The sequence below is a fragment of the Macrobrachium nipponense genome, chromosome 2 (genome assembly GCF_015104395.2).
Source record: "Macrobrachium nipponense isolate FS-2020 chromosome 2, ASM1510439v2, whole genome shotgun sequence".
In the NCBI taxonomy this organism is placed as follows: domain Eukaryota; kingdom Metazoa; phylum Arthropoda; class Malacostraca; order Decapoda; family Palaemonidae; genus Macrobrachium; species Macrobrachium nipponense.
In genome coordinates this window covers 127,647,559-127,672,202 of record NC_087201.1, presented here as the reverse complement: position 1 = coordinate 127,672,202, position 24,644 = coordinate 127,647,559, and the positions used below count along the sequence as shown (strand labels likewise).

At 35.0% G+C, this 24,644-nt stretch overlaps 1 protein-coding gene across 9 annotated transcripts in view; it reads right to left on the bottom strand.

Moving 5' to 3' along the window:
• Window positions 1-24,644, bottom strand: part of LOC135220978 (RNA-binding protein Raly-like) — a 703,239-nt gene that overhangs the window by 158,896 nt on the left and 519,699 nt on the right. The window contains exon 1 of one of the 9 annotated variants that reach the window (XM_064258672.1): window positions 1,769-1,792. The exons of the other annotated variants lie outside the window; for them this stretch is intronic. The gene's annotated coding sequence lies outside the window, so the exon portion shown is untranslated. Of the gene's footprint in view, window positions 1-1,768; window positions 1,793-24,644 lie in introns of those variants that run through there. 9 annotated transcript variants of the gene reach the window in all.

Sequence of the window (24,644 nt, the reverse complement as noted above, 5' to 3'; positions counted from 1 at the left end):
TCTACCGAAGAATCGATAAACTTCAGCCAGACGTGATACCAATGGCATAATCGCTACTGCATCCAATTACCTTGGAGAGACATCGAATCTAATGAAAAACAAAATTTCCATCCAAGTCCAGAAGTCCGATAGAGCTTGACGGCGAGATTCGTTGTTGAAACCAGTGGTGTAAGTATTTATGCAAGAGTGGACGTAAGTGCAAGAGAATGTGGGGTTATCTGAGTTTCATTTTAACTTGCAAAATTATCACCAGCGGTGCGAGAGCAGAAGCTCGACGAGTTGCTCTCTGCAGGGAATACGACGTTTGCTTCCCATTTGATGTTTAAGGTACGACAAACTCAAATTTTGAACTTCAAGTGTACTTGTACAGAACGGAATACAAACATTAAAATGGAAAGGCTTAAATTTCTCAAATAATGTTCGATGCATAATACTGTTTTATAATAACTGGAAACAGTACACCGCTTCAGAATTGTCATGTTTTAATAATATCAAGCGTAACGTCCAGAGTTTGCCCGATGAAAACTGAAATTTCGAGTGTACTTGTAAAGTTTCTGTAAAAAGCGTTAGGTGGCAATTTTCTCTAATTATAAATAAAAAAACGCACCTTGTTTTCATAACCAAAATGAGTTATACTTTTCCTCCATTTAAATTCACCAGCAGCTTGGTATATCTGGTCTTTTTGAAGATTCCGGCTGCATAAGAATGCACAATCTGAAGTTCACATTCAAGCTATAAGAAATTCATGAAAACATCTAATTAAATTAGAAAAGTAACTGGCGTTTGTTTCACTAAATTTCACTAACGCTCACAGTGGCTTCACGGCGTTCTCCTAAAACCAAAATTATTATATAAAGCTTATTGATATAACTTCTCAATACGATAACTTCAAGCCTTGTTTGAGTTCTTAGCGTCATAAAAAAACATTTTCCCGGGTGCAATGAAGTTTCAAAAATTTCTTGACAATCAAGATGGCGTGAATACGCACAGGCAAACCTCGCGTGGACTTAAGTTTAACGGACGTTAAAGAAAACTTCCTTAAGTCACTGAATATGAGCTAAAATGTAATAATGTTTAGCAGGAGAACAATTGTGGGATGAAATATAACGATTAAAATGATCGAGTTTCTAGTGTCCTAGTTTGCTTGCACGCAAGAATTATGTTAATGAAGTATTCCCTTTGGTTTAAGGACAAGTTACTGATTTCACAATACGTTTTACCACTTCAGAGATTATGTCGCGTCGCAGGGCAAAGACAAGTAATCCGCACTATAAAAGAACTAGGGACAAAGTGAAATAATCTATCAAACGCCAGAGAAATAATACACACATTATTTGACTGTGCCTTTCCTGAATTCCCAAACATAATTGGCGGCTGTCTAATATTAATATGCTCAACACCTTTTATAAGCAAGGTCTTTTCTTTCACTATAAAAAACGAGAACATAACCCCACCTACTCTCCCCCAACCCTAGTGAATGCTTAAAAAAATAAATAAAAAAACACACACAATTTCCGATCAAAGACATTTTTCCAGTGCTTTCCAGTCTTTGATCTCTGTTTCGGATATCAGTAGTATTATTTTTGTTTACTTCTGTTCTGGCTCAACTCGATAATTCTCTCTCTCTCTCTCTCTCTCTAACGGCATTCAATAGATTCTATTTTCCTCCTCTTAACTCTGGAACGGAATAAATCTATATGGTTATGTGAAAATGATCTGTTATTTTCTTTTATGAGTGTGCTTGCGAAAAAGTTCAACCTGAAAGTACCTGATTGCTTTGCTGTTTGCTGTGACGATCAGTAAATTGGAAAGGCTCCGACAATAGTTCTAATCTTCTTCTGCAGCATAGAACAATAGGAGAAATACAAGAGATAAATAATACATTCTTAAGTGAAATATTTCATACGCACGTATATTATAAAATTTAAATTCTTATGTTACAACATTTTCACCGTTCGCAGCTTGATTCGACAATCGAACCTTCACTAGAACATTTCCTTCGAACCAGGTGTAAACTGTAGAGAGAAACCACAACTGATCGAAAACATTCTTTTGACCAAAGCACACAACACGCAAATAAGGGGTTCTTGACAGAATGGGTAGGGATAGGGCGTGAATGATTGCTTACCAAAAAGCTAATTAGAAGACAGCCTGAATTATGAATGCAGATGGATAATTGCCTGATACCTTAATTTTCTTTATGTCCCTGAGGATTATATGACCTACATCATTTTCGTACTCAATACAAATTTAGCAACAGGTTTCATGTGTTCTGACTAATCTGAATCACGTAAGAAAACGGAGAATTTTTAAAAATATGGTCGGAAAATACTAGAATATAATTGATAATGATTTAAAATTATGCTTCTTCTACTTACGCAAGTTTTAAATGGTGAGGGCTTTTCGTTACTGACTTATAAAATAAAGACTTTTTTTTTTAATTTCCTTTATCCTTCTATGCTTTACAACCAGGGAACTTCTCCTTTGTTTCCATTCTCAACAATAATAAATTCAGGGTCATTATAGTAAATGAATGGCATGACATTATCTAGATCTTCATACTTTCCGTGTTATATTGGCCTAGAGGTCTCTCATTAATATTGTAGGAGCTAACTATTGTTGTTGTTTTTTATTGAGCTGGCCTTAAGCCAGCTAGGGTTCTTGCCCATACAGCAGTCCGTAATAATTGGAGTTAAATGTCAATCCAAGCAACTAAAAAGAAAGAAAGAAAGAAACGAAAACAGCTTAAAAAAAATACCATGCAATAAGTTCAATAAATATTTGGAAGCGATAAATATGATCTGTGGATATAAGAAATCTTTCAGAAATTCCGCTATTTTTCGCACAACATATGAAACGGCTTTGAGCGGATACATTTGTCAAAGCCTTGTCTGCGAATTCTCGTTGCGAAGCACATTGGAATGATGGTTATACTTTATTAGAAAATCTTTAAAAAAAAAAAACCTTAGATATAAATGTATACCTACATAAGTTGGATTTGAAATATATGACTGTTAATACAAACTATATATATATTATATATATATTATATATATATATATATATATATATATACATACATACACACAGCCACACACACACACACACACACACATATATATATAATATATTTATATAATAATATATATATAGATATATATATATATATATATATATATATATATATATATATATATATAGTACACGCGCAGATTTATATATGTATACATATTTTTGCCCTCTTCACATGGCCCGTGGATTAGCCTCATCTTGTTGCAACCACCTAGTTCATCTGTGAAATGGGTATCGATGCTAGTTGGGTGCATGAGACTACGAACCCCATCCCTAGTGCATACTGAAAAACTGGAAGGCTTCACTCCTCTGGCACAACAACACATCTTGCTATGTGTGGTAAAAATTTATATATATATATATATATATATATATATATATATATATATAATATATGTATATATATATATATATATATATATATATATATATATATATATATATATATATATTAGACGTGCGTGTGCACGCGCGTTCGTCTGCTGGTTTATAACAATACTTCTACAGAGGCGCGTAAATATGACTGAGACATTATTCTAGCCATTGCCATATAAACAAGAAGACGCAGTACTTGCATAATTGATAAAATATCCCGGTAAGAAAAATTAACCGAATATTTTAGAGAGAATTTTAAAGGGAGAGAAAAAATTACCTAAAATAAGAAATAATTCTTATTGATTTGAAATATTTCAACATTTAGAATTAATAAACCGTAAATTGTGTCAAAAATAGTTTTGTAGTGCGGTAGATGAGGAACTAAACAAATAAACAATTAAAAAGCAATTTTAAAGATAATCAAATTTAAAGGAGTGATTGTATTGTCAAAGTCGTATCGTTCTAAGAAGTGAGCAGCAGTTCCCGATATTTTGTGCAGCATATAACTGCAAGAAAGAATGGACACAAAAGTTGTGTCACGTTCTATTCTCAGTGCCGCGAACATTAAGTCAAGAAGAAAGACTGTTGATTTTGGTTATTTTCCACGAAAATGTAAACTCCACATTCCGTTCAATAACGTATCATTTTCTATCGAAGAATATTTTGTATGAAGCAAATCTTCTAAAATTGCTGTCTATCATGCACCGTTAATTAAATGAGGCAAATATCAGCTATAAATTGGAGCTGAAAACCTCGCTTAATTTTCGCAGCGTCGCATTATGCTCAATTTAAAATAGAAGCAATCACACAGGTGTTCATGTACTTGAGTGATTACCGACTAATAACTCTGATTAACTTTGGGCTATCTAGTTTATTTACAATCAAAGGGACATTCGACTCCAATGGTATTACCAGTTACCGTACAGTTCAACATGAGAATGGCGCCCTTTAAAATGCCTGGCAATCCATCTGCATTTAAAATTCTGTTTCCCTGATGTCATTAAAAGAAATTAGGAGCAAATTAAGTATCAGCATTAGCAAAATGGTATATTGACGCCATAACCAATTACGCAACGGCACGTTCAACATGTAACCAATTACACCAAGGTATATTGAAGCTGGAACTCAATTATCATCCATTTTTGTAACTACGTACTCGGCACCGGCTTATATTGTTATCGTTTAAGTTACTGTTATTCTTTCACTGGACACTGATGCTGATTAATTACAACATTTTCGGAAGTACAGCATAACAGTTAGAAAGCCCCCCCCCCCCCCCCCCCCCCCCCCCCCTCCCCCCCCCCCCCCCCCCCCTAAACCCCCCCCCACCCCCCCCCACCCCCCCCCCCCCCCCCCCCACCCAACAAAATTATCTTCAGTTTAGGGAACCTTAGACAGAAGTTTGTCACTTGGTATTACGTGTAATTACTTGTAACACTAAGATAATGGAAAAGGTTATAAAGAAATACTTCTTAAAACCTAAATGGATTACTCGGGGAAGTTTTCCTTATACTTTTCCTACGAAAATGAAAACGACAATATTGACAGAATTGCAGATTTGTAAGTTTATTTTTTAACCAAATCTAAAATATTTTAATGCAGCTTTCTAGAAAGGATATATAAGATCAGAAATCAGAATCAAATTGTGAACTATACAGATCGTGTACTGCTTGCTTAGCCATGCTACTTTGGTTCGTTAGTTCATGCCCTTTCTTATATGGTAACCTCAGATGGTACCCCTACTTCTGTCACACTTTTGTTATTCTTTCACGTCGTATATCTTTTAAAGTGATTAAATAAATGCAGAAAGCAGAAAAATAATGAAAAATACAGAAAACCTATTCCTTTTTATTGTTCAATTTACTATGTGCACACATGCACATAGTAAACTTGGTGAAAAATGAGTTCCTCATTGCATAATTGAGGAAAGATTCAAATCAGTATGTCTGAAAAACTTTCTGTGAAGATAAGAAGCAAACAAAATATTACTAAAATATGAAATAAGTAAAAAAATTAACTTCAAGCAATAACTGCCGATTATCAAAGAAATTCTACGTATATGGAAAAACAATATCTCGTAAAATTCAAGATAAAAACTGTAGAAAAAATACTAGAATTAAAAACAATGAACTTTTAAGCCAACTGGAAGAGGAATTTAAAATTCACAGAATCTTCATGAATATTCCATTTAAAAAACCGCAGCTAACCTATTCTTGGATAAAAATATGTTTTTATTCTTCCACTTTCTAAACAAGAAACTTAGACAAAAGATTATTATTTCCTTTCTTGATATACAAGAATCATCATCCATCATTTTTCAAATAGACATTTTGTCTCAACATCCATCGTAAATATCTATTACTTCCAACCAATAATGACGCTCAAACTGCTTTATTCCATTCTTACCCTCGCTATCATTTTATTTCTTATCGCCTTCCCGTGTCTCTCTCTGATATTTTTTCTTTCAGTATATTCCAGCTGAGGTTACATCATGTCCGTGTTAGTCTCCGTCCAAATTTCTAATATTTATTCAGTTCTACATCTACATTTTTCCTAGTCTTCCAAGCCTCGACAATATCATTTTTTATATCCTCTGTCCCTCCTTACCCACTAACTAATTTCCTTGTCACCTCTCCTTCAATCATAATTCCTCTTTCTAACCTTTTCAACAGCTGTTCTCCTATGTTTTCGATTTTCCTTCTCAGTTCTCCCCCATTATTCCATTCCTTCTCCACACCTCTTCTTTTATCCTTCCACTTTCCATTCTCTCCAACTGAAGCAACACTGAGGGTCACCAACAAATCTCATTTCCTGCCGTCATCCTTACCACTCTCTTGACCTTCCCCCTCCCACCAACCCTTCCATATCAAATATCCCCGTCCCCCTCCCCTCCCTTAAGAGCCAAGGAAACCCCGATTCTCCCATCCCTCACCCCCTTGGCAGGGTGCGTTTCTTCTTCCTTTACACCTGAGTGAATGGAGTGTCTGCAAAGGATGGAAAAATGACAGCGAGAAGGTATAAATGGCAGAGGCGGGGAATGAAATGGTGAAGCTAAGAAAGTTGTAAAAACCGATAAGCAAGAGAGAGAGAGAGAGAGAGTTGCGGTCTGAAACAAAAAGAAAACATGATGCTGATCACAACAATACGCATCAGTATAAACACAGACACACACACATATATATACATATATTATATATAATATAATATATATATATATATCTATATATATACTATTATATATATATATATATTAATTATATATATATATCTAATGGAAATGAGCACATGCAAACGTGTTTTACATTAATAATTGTGTATGATTGTACGTGTATATACATACACAAAGGCAAACGTTTGTATGATTGTATACAGAAGGATTTCTCATGCATACCGAAACATGCCAGACCATACCCCAGCATTGGGGTATAGAACGAAGATTGAAGTGAACAGGAACGTTTGCAGGAGACAGAAAGCACTTCACTAAGCAATATCATCCAATTGCAGTAGAAAAAACGACTGGTTGTATATTTCAGCGCATATGTTCCAGAGAAAAATATCCATGCATTCCGGATCCCTCGCTCTGTATCTGCAATACATAGAATTAATGGTAAAAGTAACCTGAGCTTTTACATTCTATTCGTAGAGTGTAAGATTCTTTCTCTCCCAGCTCAAGTATATTTCATAGGTAAGTCGGCGGCTCGATTTTTTTTTATCGATGGGACTGGAGCTCCGCTTTTTTATGACTGGCTTTGTTCTGGTGCACACGAACATCGGCGGGGTTATAACTATTACATGAATAGGTCGGCTATACACAGAACACCAGCCAAAGCGTAAAGTAATTTAAAAGCTGCAGTCAAGTTTTTTATGTCGATTTTTCTTTTTCCTCTTTCAGTCCAACGGAAGCAGAAAAAATACGTTTTTTGAAATATTTTTGGGCATGTGATATGATACATTTTCTATTCATATTCCATAAGTGAATCATCTTTACAATCGCAATGCATTGATCATTCTCTTAATTCGGTTACGAAGGAAAAGCTTTGAAATTATTTTAGTGTCCTCACAAAAAAAGCGAAAGGAAAAAAAAACGTTAATACCTCATGAATGTCAAAAATATACATAAAAAACTTAAAACTTAACTCAATTACTTTGTTCATTAAAGAGATTCTAAAGCATACCTTTTTAATGAAGCTGGTGCTGAGAGAGAGAGAGAGAGAGAGAGAGAGAGAGAGAGAGAGAGAGAGAGAGAGAGAGAGAGAGATTGCATCTGATCATAAAGAGCAACGATCTGTCAACTTTAAATGCAAACATAAAAACAGCTATGCCATTCGGACATATGGAAAAAAGTTGATGGTAAATTAGTACTAGATCCAATAAGACCAATGGGCTGTAAAGAATCTGCACTGAAAAAAAAAAAACATTTTATTATTGCCACGAAAGTTTAATACAATATTCTGCGTAACTAGCCGTAATGATTTCAAAAATCAAATGTGGAGCGATTATAATTATAATTATAAAGAGCCGCAGGAGTTCGAAATTCAAACAGTTCGTTATAATCTTGCAAGTTCGTTATAAAGAAGGCCAGTTGTATATTTCAATAAATAAATACATTAATGAGTAACTATTTCAATAAACAGATACATAAATAAATAAATAAATAAATAAATAAATAAATAAATAAATAAATCATCATCATCGACTCCAGCAACTAATGACGTGCAAGTCCTCCATGAAATAGAGCTACTCATGTGTTTCCTATGCTTCTTCTTTCACAAATCTCTACTCTTCGGGTAAACCAAGGAATAGGTAACACAACCACGTACTATTCTCTCGAAAGTTGTGCGCACAACATTACCAAGCCACTTCCACTTCCTTTTCATCATCAGCTCATATGCTTTTGAAACTAACGTCATTCTCCTTAAGGTATCATTTCTACTTCTATCCGGCCATATGCCTGCTAATATCTTTATTATAGCTTAATTATTAAATCTACCAATGTTTTTAGATATAGGTACATTGTCATACCGTGCGTCAGGTCGTTGTAAAAATACCGATCGATTGGACTGGCTACTTTCATGCCTACATCTAGTCTCTGTGATTTCCAAATATTATTAAACCAGTACATTTTTTTTTTGCTTTTTTAAGTATTTCACTAAATTCCAACGCAAGAGAAGGTATGCTGGATATAACTGTTCCTAAATTATTGAATGATTCAACATCTTTCTTCCTGTCTCCATCTTATTCTTTCCTTATTATATTTGTTTGAATTAGACTTTGAGTTCCATCTCTCTATATAAGTTAAATCTTATACATAGGCTTTGCAAGTCTTGTGTTTTACTAATTACAGCAGCTGTCTGACTGAAATCTTGATGCTTAACCAACGGTCAATGATTGTCTGCTCCTCACATATTGCGTATTGTATCCCCAATGTTTGTATAAACTCTCGTATTCATATCACCAACAACAATTTCCAATATTCTACATCACAGCCATCATACATGCCACTCCAAATTTGATCTAAGCACATTATAATCAAGTCCACGAATAACTTTAATGATATTTTAATTTTTTAATGCACATAAACCAAGCTCTTTATCTCCTGCATAACATTAAAATTATCTGCATTTCTACCAATGAGATTCTGCTATACTTCAAACCATGCTTCAACATAATTTATAATCTTCTGTCACACACACACACACACACACACACACACACACACACACACACACACACACACACACACAAGATATTAAAGGAATTGAAAATTAAAAAGAAAGAAATCCAACCAAGAAAACAAAGAAAAGCTACCTCAAAGTCAGTGTCCCTTTGAAATGGAAAAATTCTCTCAAAAGGCAGCATATGCAAGTACTACCTAAAGACAAAGGTGCTTCCTATCACCAATATCTTCTTGCTTTGCTCTGTCGGAAACCTCCAGATGATAAACAAACACCCCTACTCTGGACAGTCTCCATAGCTCCAAACCCCGGAGATGAACCCAATTTAGGAATATTCCGTATTAATGTGGCTGCTTCTGACACATGATGAGATATCTGTCTGCAGCGAGTGGTTTATTACCTAACAGAACTGGTCTTTAAGCGCGCTAACTTTTTATGGCAAAGAGTTACGGCCTAAAGGAACAAGAAATACTGAAGATCTAATTTTCTCTACTCTATAACAAAAGTAACTAGCAACGATGGAACCTTCATAAACAAGGGTGTATTTATCTAAACCGCCGGTAGACATAAGTTCAAAGTACTCAAGTACATATAAGAGTTTAAAGATATGGCATTATGTATTTTAAAGAACTATTATCTAGACCAACTATCCTCTGTCTTCCTCTCTGCCTTTAAATAATTACACACCCACATTACACACACACACACACACACACACACACACACACATATATATATATATATATATATATATATATATATATATATATATATATATATATATATATGTGTGTGTGTGTGTGTGTGTGTGTGCGTGTGTGTGTGTGTGTAGAGAGAGAGAGAAGAGAGAGAGATGTGTGACGAGAGAGAGAGAGAGAGAGAGATATTACTATCATGTAACTTCGGATTCTTATATTCTTTTCAGGTTTTCTTAAAAACGAATGTAGCAAAATTCTAAAATGAGTTAAAGAGTTAAGCTACATACCATATGAATTGCAATATTTTTTAAATAACACAGCCATTACATATGCATATGTGAAATTTGAAGAAAAAAAATCTGTCATATAAACGACAACCAACATTCACGGTAATACCATTATAAAACACAAACAATTTTTAATGCACCCTTAATTTCTTAACAGTCAATTTCCCAGAAATCCTTATCCTCACACACAAATAGCATACCAAAAGTGTTTTGGGGGAACACCCGGTGCGAGAACAGTGCAGCTCACAATTACATAAGCAGAACGCCCTTGCAGTCAAGGATAAACGGCACTATCCATACATGAAGTTTATATGTAGCCCTGCCAATATGCACTCACTCAAACTTTCATAATATATGACAGCGTAGTAGCGTGCAGCATTACACTACTGTGTTTTATGCACCTATACAGTATTTCATACATTCCTGAAATTGAAGTTCCGTCGGTCTCATATCTGGATGATGATAAAAGGTACACAAAGGGAACAAGAATTTGATGATGACGGAGGAATAGAAAGGCATGGGAGAGTGTACACAAAGACTCACACGCGCACGCCGCACACACAGGGCAACGCAAATATTATATAATTATAGTTTACTGTAAATGGGTTTCCGCTGAATACACGTTACAGCTAAAGCGCCGAGGGAGAACCCTGGGCAAGGGAGCGGGGTGGGGGGAGGGGGGTACAGAGAGATCTGTGCTGGATGAGAACACCAGGGGGAAGATGGGATAAGGATATGCAGACGGAATTGAATGTGAAGTCTCTGATTTATAAAGGGAGGGAAGGATAAGACAGAGAGAGAGAGAGAGAGAGAGAGAGAGAGAGAGAGAGAGAGAGAGAGAGACTAGTAAGGAAATGGTGGTTTAAAAATAGCTAAATGGTTTGCTCAGGATGCAGTGATTATAAAATTTACAAAGAGGTTGTCACATCAATGTCTAACAGAACAATCAACACAAGTACAGTACAAAAATATGTATCTTGATAAAATATTCCCCACACAACAATATTAATGCAGTACTTAAAACAGAATACTCACTCGCTAAAGAAAAAAATAAAAAGGAAACTGGAATTTTAAACACAAGTTTTTATTTAACTATGAAGATATTATAAAACAAGAGACTTTAACTTTAAATTTCATGGCTTAACTCAGCAAGAAGTCGTTGCAAAATCCAGACAAAGACCGCAGCAAACCAAGAGTACAAGGAAGGCTCTGGCTAAAATTCCGTTAAGCCAGACTAAAAATTATGAATGGATCAGAATAATGCTTGTACCCTTAGAATTTTCCTGTAATTTTTCAACTTATATAATCTTGGAGTTTTTCTATTTCACCAACAGCCTTGTATGCCAACCGTGACTTGAGATGCTAGAGCCGAAGTTGCATTTACAATGACATCAACGCCAAAGTGCCGCTATTGTACGTCAACGTTCACAGTCGATCTCAAAACGCTCAACTTCAAAGCAGTCCCAGAACACACGAGTACAAGTGCTTATGAATTCCTTTCCTGTGCCAAGCCTTTAAATAAACAATCAACGTTTTCGAGATTTCCCAATCAACATCTTCATCCAAAAGGTGAAAAGCGGCAAAGCGGCTATATTTCAGCACAATTGAGGAACTGGAAGTTAAGAGTTTAACTGCTTTCGAATTACATAAATAGTTTTACACAACGTCTAACGCTCACTAAATTCAAATGTTCATATTAAAAAATAAAACAATAGCTAGAAGATATAACATATTAATAAGTAGGTTCAAATACATTAAATTTTTCAGACCAAGAACAAGGTTTCAGAAAAAAAAAATTCTTCAATAACATTAACATTTCAACATTCGTACTGAGCTTTTCAGTCTTACTGTCTGACAAGATACTGCCGAGTGTTAACAGTAAACAGAATTTATTGTCTATACTCTTACCCCTTTATGGCAGAAGCATTCTTCCTCTCTTTTTGTCTGTGTATCATATATATACGTATATTTTACAGTAAAAAGACATACATAAATGTCTTCGTAACGTGAAAATGCCCAACGAACACCAGAAATCATTTTGAGTAATTATGTTCTGTTTCATTAAGCCGTTTCTATCATGGTACACATACACACACACACACACACACACATATATAATAATAATATATATATATCTATATATATACATATACATATAATATACATATATAATATATATACATATATATTATATATATATATATATATACTATATATATATATATATATTATATATATATAATACCGAGACAGACAAAAGAGAAAGTAAACAAGGTTTCTGAGTGGAAAGTGCTGGTCTGAGTCAGGCACTGGATCCTAAAACAAACATATCTCACAAACAGTGGGAAGAGGTACTAGTAAGGCCATTGGGATTTCTGCAATAAGAAAACAAACCAGGATATTGGTCGTGGATTTTGTGTAAGAGCTACGATGTCATAACCTTTATGACCGTCAATTGCTCATAAAGGCTACAGTTCCCTAGTTTCTTATTTTTCTACTTGATTGTCTATTTCGTTAATTTGATTTATATTTATATATGTACCTTTATTTCAAATGTTAAATAGGCCTGCACGCCTACTGACTGACTATAAATCTTTTCACATCTCTATGGCTACTAAGAATAAGGTTTGGAAATTTAATATACAAAATGTCTGAATATGTGGATATTAATGAAACCTTTAAAAATGTCACGATGTAAAAATGTTGACGCTATTTTATTCTTCGAGAGCAGACAGGCTTTCGTGATGACAGATTAAAATGCAAAACATAAATGGAAGAATAGAAATGTGATGACCAAAGAAGCATTCGGAATTTCAGCAAAGTCTTTTGAAGAACTAAAAATGGAAGTTTTGGGAGAAAGCAGAAGACGTTTCGAGTATTTTGGTACTCACGAACGATGAACATATAAGCAAAATTTTTGTGAAATTTACTAAACAGCAGAGTCAGTAATAAAGAAAACCTCCTTTGATATTACAGCTGAAGGAAGCAAAACATAAGAGAAAAAAAATCGACAATCTCCTCTTACATGTTGCAACTAACATATAAACGCCACTGGCATTCAATCATTGTTACTTTAATAATGATTAAAATTACAACTTCTTACTGTTTTCTTTTTGGATTTCGAAGCAGATAATATATATATATATATATATAGATATATATAATATATATATAGTATATATATATATATATAATATATATATATATATTATCTGCTTCTAAATCCAAGAAGAAAACAGTAAGAAGTTGTAATTTTAATCATATCAGTGAGCACTCCATTCCTCACAAAGTTCGTAAGAATGGCCATGTTACGTCTACTGATAATCCCCAGTATCCATTTCATTTGGATTAAGTGTGTCGATGCTTGGTACTCAGGATGTTAGTCTGGATTATTTCAGAAAATATATAAAAACTAATGCTATTTTATCGTATCTCACAATTAGATATACTTAATTATCTTCGTAAGTGGGTACGATATGGATGATATTATAGCTAAGATGGAAATATCTCCTTAAACAGGCCCCGAGCCACACATTATTATAAAATTCAACAAAATTAGAAGAAAGTTGCTTTTAAAGGAATATGGATTCAGTTTTGTTACTAATTTAGCACAGTAAATCTGAAATAATGTATTAAAATGTATATTTCACATTCTGCAGGCAAATCTGAAATAATGTATTAAGAATGTTTGTTTCACATTCTGCAAGAAAATTTATTTTCTCTATGGCAATGTTGTCTCTTGAAAAATGATCACATAAATAAAGGTATACTGGCTACTGTTTGGCTGTGGTACTTATGTAGGTATTGCACATTTAAACTTCTCTTGTAAGCAATAAACATTATATGCTAAGGTGATACCCTCGAATCTCAAAAGAAAAAAAAAAAAATAACCCCAGTACAAATACAACAGAACGGTTGGTGTTCGCTTACATCCAACAAGAATCAAGCAGAAAGCAGCTTTAGACGTACCACAAAATAAAGCCGAACACATACATATACAAACAGAGAGAGAGAGAGAGAGAGAGAGAGAGAGAGAGAGAGAGAGAGAGAGAGAGAGAGAGAGATACGAACGTGGGAGTATGTGTGCATGCAAGCGTGGGTGCCAAACTTAAAGCTCACAGCACGAGTGCTATCACAGAGTAAGGAAGAAAATGGAATTGCACAAATACGAACAAACACTATATTTCAGAAAACACTGAAAGTAAATCAAACAACCTAATTCCTGGGTCTCCAGAGGTTGCGTGAAGAAATATTTCCTCTTAGTTTTAAGGAGAGAGAGAGAGAGAGAGAGAGAGAGAGAGAGAGAGAGAGAGAGAGAGAGAAGTGAAGGTTGGGTATTTATCTTCCACCAAAGAATTATTCCATCACTTGCTGTATTCCGACGAAAACAATCCAAGTTATCACGTATCATTCTCTGTTGCTTGTCATCGATAATGAGTGTTTTGTTTATTTTTACACAATTTTATGTTATGAACTGATTTAAACGAAGAGCGAGACGCAGAAAAGTCACCAAACTTAATTTCGCGCATCCAAGTGAGGAATCCGTAATTATGAATACAGGAAGCGCGCTGTCGCAAACCATACGCAAAAAAAAAAAAAAAATAAATAAAAAAATTACACAAATCTCATATTTTTAGCAGACAAATCTAAAATCTGGATAAACAGCATGGCTAATTAACAATTTACCATATGCTACTATTAAAAAAGAAAAAAAAATCCGTGCGTCGCTACACGCCAAAATGGTCAGCGAGGAAAACAAGGTAGTAAACACCGTCACTCGTGAGGGGATTTAAAATGAATTCCAGCAGTTAAAACAATCATCAGTATGCGGCCAGTACATTTCCTCCGACGGTACAAGAGTTTACATTGGCAGCTAAATCGCTTCATGAGTATGTATGTATGTATCATCATACACACACACACACACATATATATACATACATACATATATATATATATATATATATATATATATATATATATATATATATATATATATGTGTGTGTGCGCGCGCGCGTGTGTGTACTGTGTAAACAACCTGATAACTTGAGGCTAGAGGGGGGAGGGGGTGGGTATGTCCTAAAATACTAAATTAAATCCTTTCTACCACAAATGGCCTATCACTTTTCTCTCCCTCTTAATCTTGCATTTCCAGCACCCACATCCTTCTGAAGAGCAAGCCGCCAACCTCTAGTCTTTTCCTAACTCGAATACAACAACACAAAGCCTTTCTAAATCATTCAAATGAAAGGGAATACTAGGTTCTGTTATGTCCCTTTAATTCTTGATCCCCTCTTTTACCAATATCATCATACATAAGAATAGCCAAATGCTCAAGCATTTCTTTAAATGCTTGCCCTCTTCCAAAAACCATACATACCTTGGCCAGCCACTTAATACAATTTTTTTGCTCCCTGCAACGCAGCTCCTGGTGTCTTTCCATTCTTAAACTGCTCATTATCTTTTTGTTATACTTAATATTTACTTCGAAAAGGATTTTTAGACTTAAACTCACCGTTTCAATCTTGGACAGCATTACTCGACTTGCATTTTATTCTTATAATCTTCTGTGCATTTGGTTCCAAGTGAACCATTGTTATTCATAAAGTTCTTTCTTATATAAACCCATTGAATTTCCTTTATTGCTTCACTGTGCACCTCACTTTCTTCCTGGCTATCCTACCCAGCCTCCTATATACTTGGATCTGATAATCACTTCTCTCCTGCAACTGCACCTCTCATTCCCTTACCCCATAAGCCTTTTTACTTTACACTCCTAACCTCCCGTCCCTAACAGTTGCCCTGCATACCCTTTAATTACATCTCAAGAATTTTATTTAATACTCATTACACATTCACCTTCATTTATTCAACCAAGGGCCATTTTTCATCCCTTTTCTTCCTATATTACTCTTGACACAATTCCCTGTCACTTCTTGATTACATTAGGAGTTATACTTTCACCCTTTCCTCTCAAATTATATTGACATTCTGTCGGTCTAAAATTTTACATCAAGAACAATCACATACAACTCCAACCATTTATATTCTCGCGTTATGCCGTTATTAAAGAATTAATCGTATCTGCAGCACAAGAATGACTCACAGAAACAAAAAACTACGAAAAAGTGAGCAGAAACAAATGATTGCGAAAAATAAATTTATTTGATCATGCTCCTTCACTGCCATAATCGCCTTTGTTGAATTATCAGAACAGAATACTAGGTAAGAGAGACTTGCAGATATGCAGAATCCAAAACCTCTACAACCAATAGTTTCTGCTGTTATCGCACGCCACCAAAAAAAGGGCCACCTGTTACATGCAATGAGAACTGAACCCAGGGAATAGGAATTCCTTCTTCAAGCTGTGTACTGGTTGTTTATAAGTAACAATTACGAAGAATCACCAAACAAGCGCACACACATTTTATATATATATATATATATATATATATATATATATATATATAATATATGTATATATATATATATATATATATATATATAGAATGAATGTCTTTTTATTGTAATACAACAGTATAACATGAAGATAAAAGTCCCATAAAACACTATTTGAACGTTGCAACCATATATTTCGAGCACTTCCTTCTGTGCTCCTGATCACTAGTAAAATATGGACAAGAGTTTATATACAAGGCATATGTAGGTGTGGCAGTGAGTCTCTATTGGTGACCCAGGAAGGATGAGATTTGAATATTCCATGGTGATTTCTGGCCTCAATTACTCTCGTCTGGCCACTCGTCGGGTGGTCGGATGTGCTCGAAAAAATATGGTTGCACCGTTCAAATAGTGTTTTATTGGGCCTTTTATCTTCATATATATATATATATATATATATTATATAGATATATATATATAGATATATATATATATATATATATATATACATAATACACACACACACATATATACATGTGTTTGTGTTATAATCAAATGCTTTACGTACAAATAACAGATTATAAAAACCGTGGAAATCACATGAAACTAAAAAATAAATAGTGAGAAAGTAAGCTTCAATGAACAAAAATAAAAAATCCATACCATTATCCTTTGCGAATTCGATCTAGAAACAAACATATAGATTTGAGAGAGAGAGAGAGAGAGAGAGAGAGAGAGAGAGAGAGAGAGAGAGAGAGAGTTTGTAATTTTTGTCCAGTATCGAAAATGGATAAAGCGTTTAGCGTCGTGTGGTCAAAAAGCTTGCTGAGCAAACCTTAAGTGGTCGCCGTCTTCCACTTTTATTTCTTTCATTTCCTTAAACAAAATGAGGCTGAAAGTTTCTTCGTGTACATGTTTATTTTGTTAACTGTTATTTACAATCCCATGCTTGAAATTTCAGGCATTATATACTCGAAACATCCCATCTAAGATTTCGATTTCGTGGAAAATTTATGTCAACCACAACCAATCAAGTGTACTTGATGGCTCATTCACTTTGTTGGGTTCACTGATTTCGCTAAATTTCTAAGCATTTGTTTTGAGGCAAAGTTCCTTCATATACTAGCATTCAAACTTCTGGCATACATTGCGGATCAGTCATCCAAGTACTGCCCGCGAACAAAGTTGCTAAAGTTCTCGACCGGGTTAACCAAACTTTTAGGGACAGGCATCCAGAATTGATCAATCATCTAACTGCAGATCAAATTCAACGTTAACTATATCCATTCTCCCTTACTCGCACGACCTCCCATTTTGTATCACTCTATATTGTCAATTCATTGAAAAATTGACTGATGAAGTTTTTTTTTTTTTGTATAATAAACAATTAATGAAAACCTGAGTTAATCCTTTCACCGTATTCTAGTCGAGAAGATCTTTTCTTTGTACCCCCGGCAACAAAGACCTGAACTCTTTGCTGGATGTAGTATATCCATTTGATGGGTACTTTTCCCTGGTAAGGCGTCTTTGCTTTGTGTGTGCCGACGTAGGTAGCGCTCATGCGCGCACTTACATACACACACATCGTATATATGTATGTATGTATGTATATATCTATCTATCTATCTACATACACACATATAAATTAAGGTAATGCCACGGACGAAAATGAAAAACGAGAACTGTCGAGGTCTTTCGGTCTGAACGACCCTTTACTAAAGACTGATCAGAGCAACGAGAAACACAGTGACCTGGACATTTTGTTAATCCTGTAATGTCCGTTTATATATGCTCACCTGTATTGTGTTTCTCATTGTTCTGATCAGTCTTGCCTTTAGTAAAGGGCGTTAAGACCGAAAGATCTCGGCAGTTTTTGTTTTTAATTTTCCTTCGTGGCATTCATTACCTTTATACATAGCATTACGTTTTATATATTTCGTGATCAAGTTATTCACATACACACACACACATATATATAGTCAGGTTCAAACCACGGGAAGAAATTCTATCTAAATATGGCGGTTGCATAAAATATAAAACGAACGCTGAACAAGATAAAACATCCCGATAACTCCAGCTCCTAAACAGACTAAGGAGCATACATGAAAGTTAAACGACGCAATAAAGAAAAATACGGAACAAATTGGACTTTTCATCTTCAAAACATTAATAATTCTAGGAGTCCTCAGTTTCTTAAATTTCTTCCTTACTCAACAGACGCCAGACATTACCACTACGCTTGGGGGGTGGGGGTGGGGGGGGGGGGTGGGGGGGGGGGGGTGATTGTTCCGGGAGAGGGGGAATTAGGGGAGGAAGCCACCCACATGTTGAGACACCAGTTGGAAATGAAGGGAAACGCTGACAAGAATGAAAATGCCTTCAGGAGAAACAAAGAAAAGGGTAAAGAAAATAGAGCAAGATAAGTTTTATTTTAAATAAAAGAGGTTAAGAGAATTACCACATAGCTTTGATGATTAAATTTCAAATAATAATAATCAAATATAAAATGAAGAATAACACAATAAAAATGTAATAACGTGTGATGAATGTGTTCATGATTCTAGTTATTGTGGAAAGATATGAGAGGATACTGATAACTTACAGAATCCATTCCACACAATGAGAAAAATCAAACAGTACAGCGAAGAGCAATAAATCAGACTTGATTGAGAGAGAGAGAGAGAGAGAGAGAGAGAGAGAGAGAGAGAGAGAGAGAGAGAGAGAACAATAAGAGTCAGGACATAGACGAGAACAAAGGGTGCTGGGAGGCCATTGTAATGTCTGTTATTTGGGCTTTACGCCAAGACTTCATTTTAAATGCTCATGAGATACAGCACCACCTATGATACCGAACTCATGAAATTTAATTAAGCTTAACACTATTCTCTCTCTCTCTCTCTCTCTCTCTCTCTCTGTGAAATTTTAACCCCCTTTTTCCAGAAGTTCTCATTTTCGTTCCATAGTTAATCCTACTCCCCTGTTTATATATATATTTTTTCCCTTTGCTTTTAGACTCAATTCCTCTGTAAAAATGTCCTCTATTTTAACATTTTTATACTTATTTATAGATCAATATCTATTTATGAAAGCAACATGTTTGTTTTAATGAAATTTATCTCTATTGTCTACAATAATTTTTTCTGATGAACTCTCAAGTTATTTCAAATGCTTCAAATACAGCTCTCTCTCTCTCTCTCTCTCTCTCTCTCTCTCTCTCTCTCTCTCTTCCGCCTATGATGTTTTTGGATAATTAAGCGTATCTTTTCATCTCCACGTATCTGGAAACCTTCTTCCTGCTGCAGCTGCTTGTCCTGACTTCTGTGATTTATTTCGAACTCTCAGAAAGTGGGTGTGTTTTTTCAGGCGTATTTTCGCCATTTCGGAGCAAATCCTTTTCCAAAAAAGGCTAAACAAAAAGTATATGTATAAAATGAAAAATAAAAATCCTTTCCAAAATAATCCGTCTTTTTCAAAACATATCTTAGAGTTGCAGGAAAAAAATAGAAGCAAAGTCGGAGTTGGATGTCTTTATTTATTTTGCTTGTTCTAATTCTTTTTTCTTCTGGCACCCGGAGGACATTCTTTTTAAACCTGAGTATCTACAGTATAATGTGTGAAAATTTTAAATATTTATAATAGGATATCCTCCCGTTCTTATTGCTGCTGAATGAATTTACTTTAATAAGAGTAAATATGTCATTTCTTGCGAACATCTATTCCGAAAAGTAGAAGCTGTGGATAATGACGGGATATTACGCAGCCAATATTTTCGTGCACGTGAACCAAAGTATGATTAATTCTCGCTTGGTGCAAGGGATAAACAAATTCCATTAGAACTAATGTTGTACCTTAGTTCCGTGCATAAACTAATTTTCAGTAATGTATCATCTACACGCAATGGAATACTTGCCCGAAACATTGCATCTAAACAATGGTTATATCGTTATGTCACTTTTGAAACTAATTTTATTAACCTGATTAAAAAAACCGAGTTCGCCAAGTTGTCACCTTCTCTTTAAATTTCCTTTAAATAACGCTATTATAGATCGATCTGTCATTTCCCTAAGTAACATCACTTGGGAGAATGTGTCAGTTAAGAAAATATGTCAATTATGGTATAGTAATATAGAATAAAAAGATAATTCAAGAATCTTCATCCTTGCAAAAGTATTCTTATTCAAGAAAATAACGAGTTTTAAAAATGTGAGTCAGGGAAAGCAAGTCACTTCATAAAACAGCTATTATCTAATGTCCTAATAAAAATACGGCATTGAGGAAATAATAGAAAGATAATTTTTAATAAATTGATGCATTATTAACGGGCAGTATTTGCCACAGTAAAATAGAAACCTTCCATTTATGATTAAGCAAAGAATCATCAACGCCTTCAATCCATTTTTATGCCTGAATCTGTTTACTTAAATCCTCTATGTCTACTTCATCACTGCCTACGTCATTAATCATGTGATATCTCCCCGTCAATGACACCATCGGAATTAATCATAGTGGCATATGATGATGTTTCAAATTCATACGTAGAAGACAAGGGAAATCAAATCTATTAAACGGAAACGAAAACATATCGACCTGGTGGCACATTCACATCCTAATAAGAGAAATGAGGTAGCCATCAAATAATACAATGATACAGAAAACACATTAGAAAGTGACACAAAAAGAAAATGGTAAAATTTCAGATTACATGTGACAATAAGAAAAGGTTATTTAATGACAGAAAAGACACCTGTAAAAAGACAGATTATGGTAAAATTAAGTAAACTGGCAGGAGAGAGAGAGAGAGAGAGAGAGAGAGAGAGGAGACGAGAGAGACGACGAGAGATAGAGAGAGAGGGGGGTAGGAAGAGGGGAGGAGGGGGAGATATTATTCACAAAAAATATCGAATACAGCAGTTTGTCTTCTAAACAGTGTATTCAAGTTTACTAGCGAATAAACTGTATATGGATACCACAAGCAATAGTGAAATTACTATAGCTTTATGTTCGAATATTCATTATTAGTACACATAGTTAAATATCAGTTGGGAATGTAAGAGAGTTCTTGCAATTCATTAATCTAACGAACAGCTGAGCGTGTTTGAAATGTTTTACAACAATTGGTCATTAAAGACATAATGCTGAGAGAGAGAGAGAGAGAGAGAGAGAGAGAGAAGAGAGAGAGAGAGAGAGAGAGGTCTGATATGCTGATTATGCACCTATCCACTACCACGGCCATAAGCGCTGACACATTATCTATATATATATATATAGATATCTATATATATATATATAATATAAAATTATTATATATATATATATATAAATATAGAATATATATATATATATATATAAATATATATATATATATTATTATATATATATATGCAGATAATGTGCTTTAGCCATAGGCGACTGACATTATCTGCATATATATATATATATAATATATATATATATATATATATATATATCTATATATATATATATATATATATATATAGCTATATATATATATATTCTTGACAAGAGAGAGAGAGAGAGAGAGAGAGAGAGAGAGAGAGAGATTTATTAGCGCAAGTATCTATAGTCTACACCTAATCCCCTACGGTGTATGAATTCTGGCGAGGCCACTAAATCATAACGCGACCCAAAAATTTCATATTCATTTAAAGTTCGAGCAACTACAGTAGAAGCCTCGGAGGGCTGATGGGGGGTGAGCGTAGGGGGACGGGAGGCGTTGAGCAGATTGTGGAGGTGGGGAAGTGGGGTTAGAGAGAAGGAGATGTTCTTCAGAGTCAATAGTGGAAGATGGTGGAGCAATGAAAGAGTAATTAAATAACTGCCCGGAAAACTCGCCAGGAATTAAGTCAACTCAAAGTTTGTTTCGGGGATGGGGAAGTGGAATTAGATGAAGGGCAGGGAATGAGACGGGTAGGGGCAATGATGGGGAGAAGAGATGAGTGGGAGAAATGATGGGATGAAAAGATGAATGTGAGAAAAGATGGGTCCACAAGAGAAGACCGGTATTAATGGCGGGAGGAAAGGTTGGCTAAGGGAAGTGGTATTAAATGAAAGGCTGAGAGAAGACGAGGAATGGACACGATGGGGGACATGATAAGTGAGATGGGAGGAAGATTAATGAAATGAATGAATGAAGCTGGAGAGGATGAATATTGCCTTCGGCAATTTTATACTGCGTTACTGGTAGCGTAAGTAATGATTTAAATTTAGTTTCGGAAACCTTTCTTGAAAAAGTGTTTACGTGAAAAATAAACCATATTATGATAATAATAATATTCAATCTACAATGGAAAAAAATCTTGCATAGTTTAATTTAGGCACTTATGAGGATTCCAAAGAGGAAATAAATCACTGTAATTCCCTGCTACACACAACAAATACCGACAGATAGGGAATGTGGTCGGTGGAAAAATATGTGGATATTTTTAGACGAGTCTTACGTTGCGTAAACAGGATTTTTATATTTGCCGAAAAAAAGACGTGGAAGACAAACAGACTTGTTTGTAAATATTTTTGAATCCTATTCAGCGGTGGATGTGTGTATATAAAACGTATTTAGAAAGGAAACCAACGGTAAGAGCCCACAAGAGTGAGGCAATTAGCCATTATTGTCCAATGAATTTCCGTTAATTGAACCTTTTGACAGCCTAATTCCATTTAGTTCACAAAATTTGGGGCTTGACATTTTTCCGCTCAAAACAGCGGCCATATTAGGCAATTTTAAGTTTGAAATGGCTTTCATCAGTACGCACCGATGGCATGAAATAACACAACGTTTGAAAACGCGCTTCGGCCGCACAGCTGGTTTGTTGATATAAGGAAACACTTTTTCCGCTTTCAATAATAACAACGATAAATAGGCATAGCTCTAGTTATTTCGCTTCCCACTTTTCAGTCTGTGTGTAATGGAAATGCTAGCAGCTTCAAAGAACTCATCATAATTCACAGTCAAATAAATTTGCAAAACCCTATTTCGGTTGTCAATGCTTAATTAGTCAGTGTAATAAGACAAACAATGCGGAATGCATTGCAGAGGTCGATCCCGTTAACATGCATGATTTCATCTTCAAATCTGTGGTTCATTTGGCTATTATTACTTTTATCTCTAAGCAGTGAAGTGAGCTAGAAGGGATAACAGATTCGCCTCTATAGAAAACAAGCTTGAGAAAATTGGCAAAATTAAAACCAGGACATAGGATAAACGATTGACAGCGCAGAAAAGGAGATGATTTCCAGCGACTAATGTGGGAAGAGGTGGTCTCAATTCAATTAAGCTACTTAATGCTCTTCTTTATTCACTTAACGTTAAAGAAATCACTAATATCCATCGCAGAAAATTAGATTATTCACAATGGAGAAAGGGAAGAACTACTCAAGTACCTAAAAAACATAAATCAACTAAATGAACAAAGAAATTTCACAACAGAAGAGAAGGAGGGGAGAAATTCCTTTCTTGGGCTGGGTATTCACGCACAGGTTTATCTGTGAGCGGAGTCAGTCCACTCACCACAACTGATGAACTGATGAAATTACAAAAAGTTCTTTCGACCGACTGGCAGGTAATCGCACGTGTGGACTGGTAACCAGCAACGATTTAATGACAGTTCGCTGCTGGATTTCGCCTGGGAAGGATCTCAGCCGCTCGGACCAGAATATGAATAAACTATGTATAGGCCTAATTATGTCATTGTTAAACCCTGCAGCGTTTTTTGTAGACCGTTACGAGTCCAAATCATATAATAAATAAAAACTATTTCATTGTGATAAATACAGTTTGGTATACGCCTAGCCCAGTGTTTTGTCTTTTCATGAAAGGTGTTACTAGTGAAAGTAGGCTTCATATATAACTGACCCAACCCCTATGTCTAATTTAACCTTATTCATTAATATGAAAATAGACATTTCTCTTTAATAAGCAATATTTAGACCACAATATGTTTCGCCTTTTTGCTCCTTTCATAATTTTTAAGTGAATTGCCGCAGCAGCTATAAGTCTATGTGCCTCCACCTCTTTATCACCCAGCGGAGTTTCCATCTCTGCCATATAGTGTTACCACGACGAAGGCTATAAATGAGGGCAATGACCTCGAGTTGACTGTGCGACTGACAGTTCTACTCT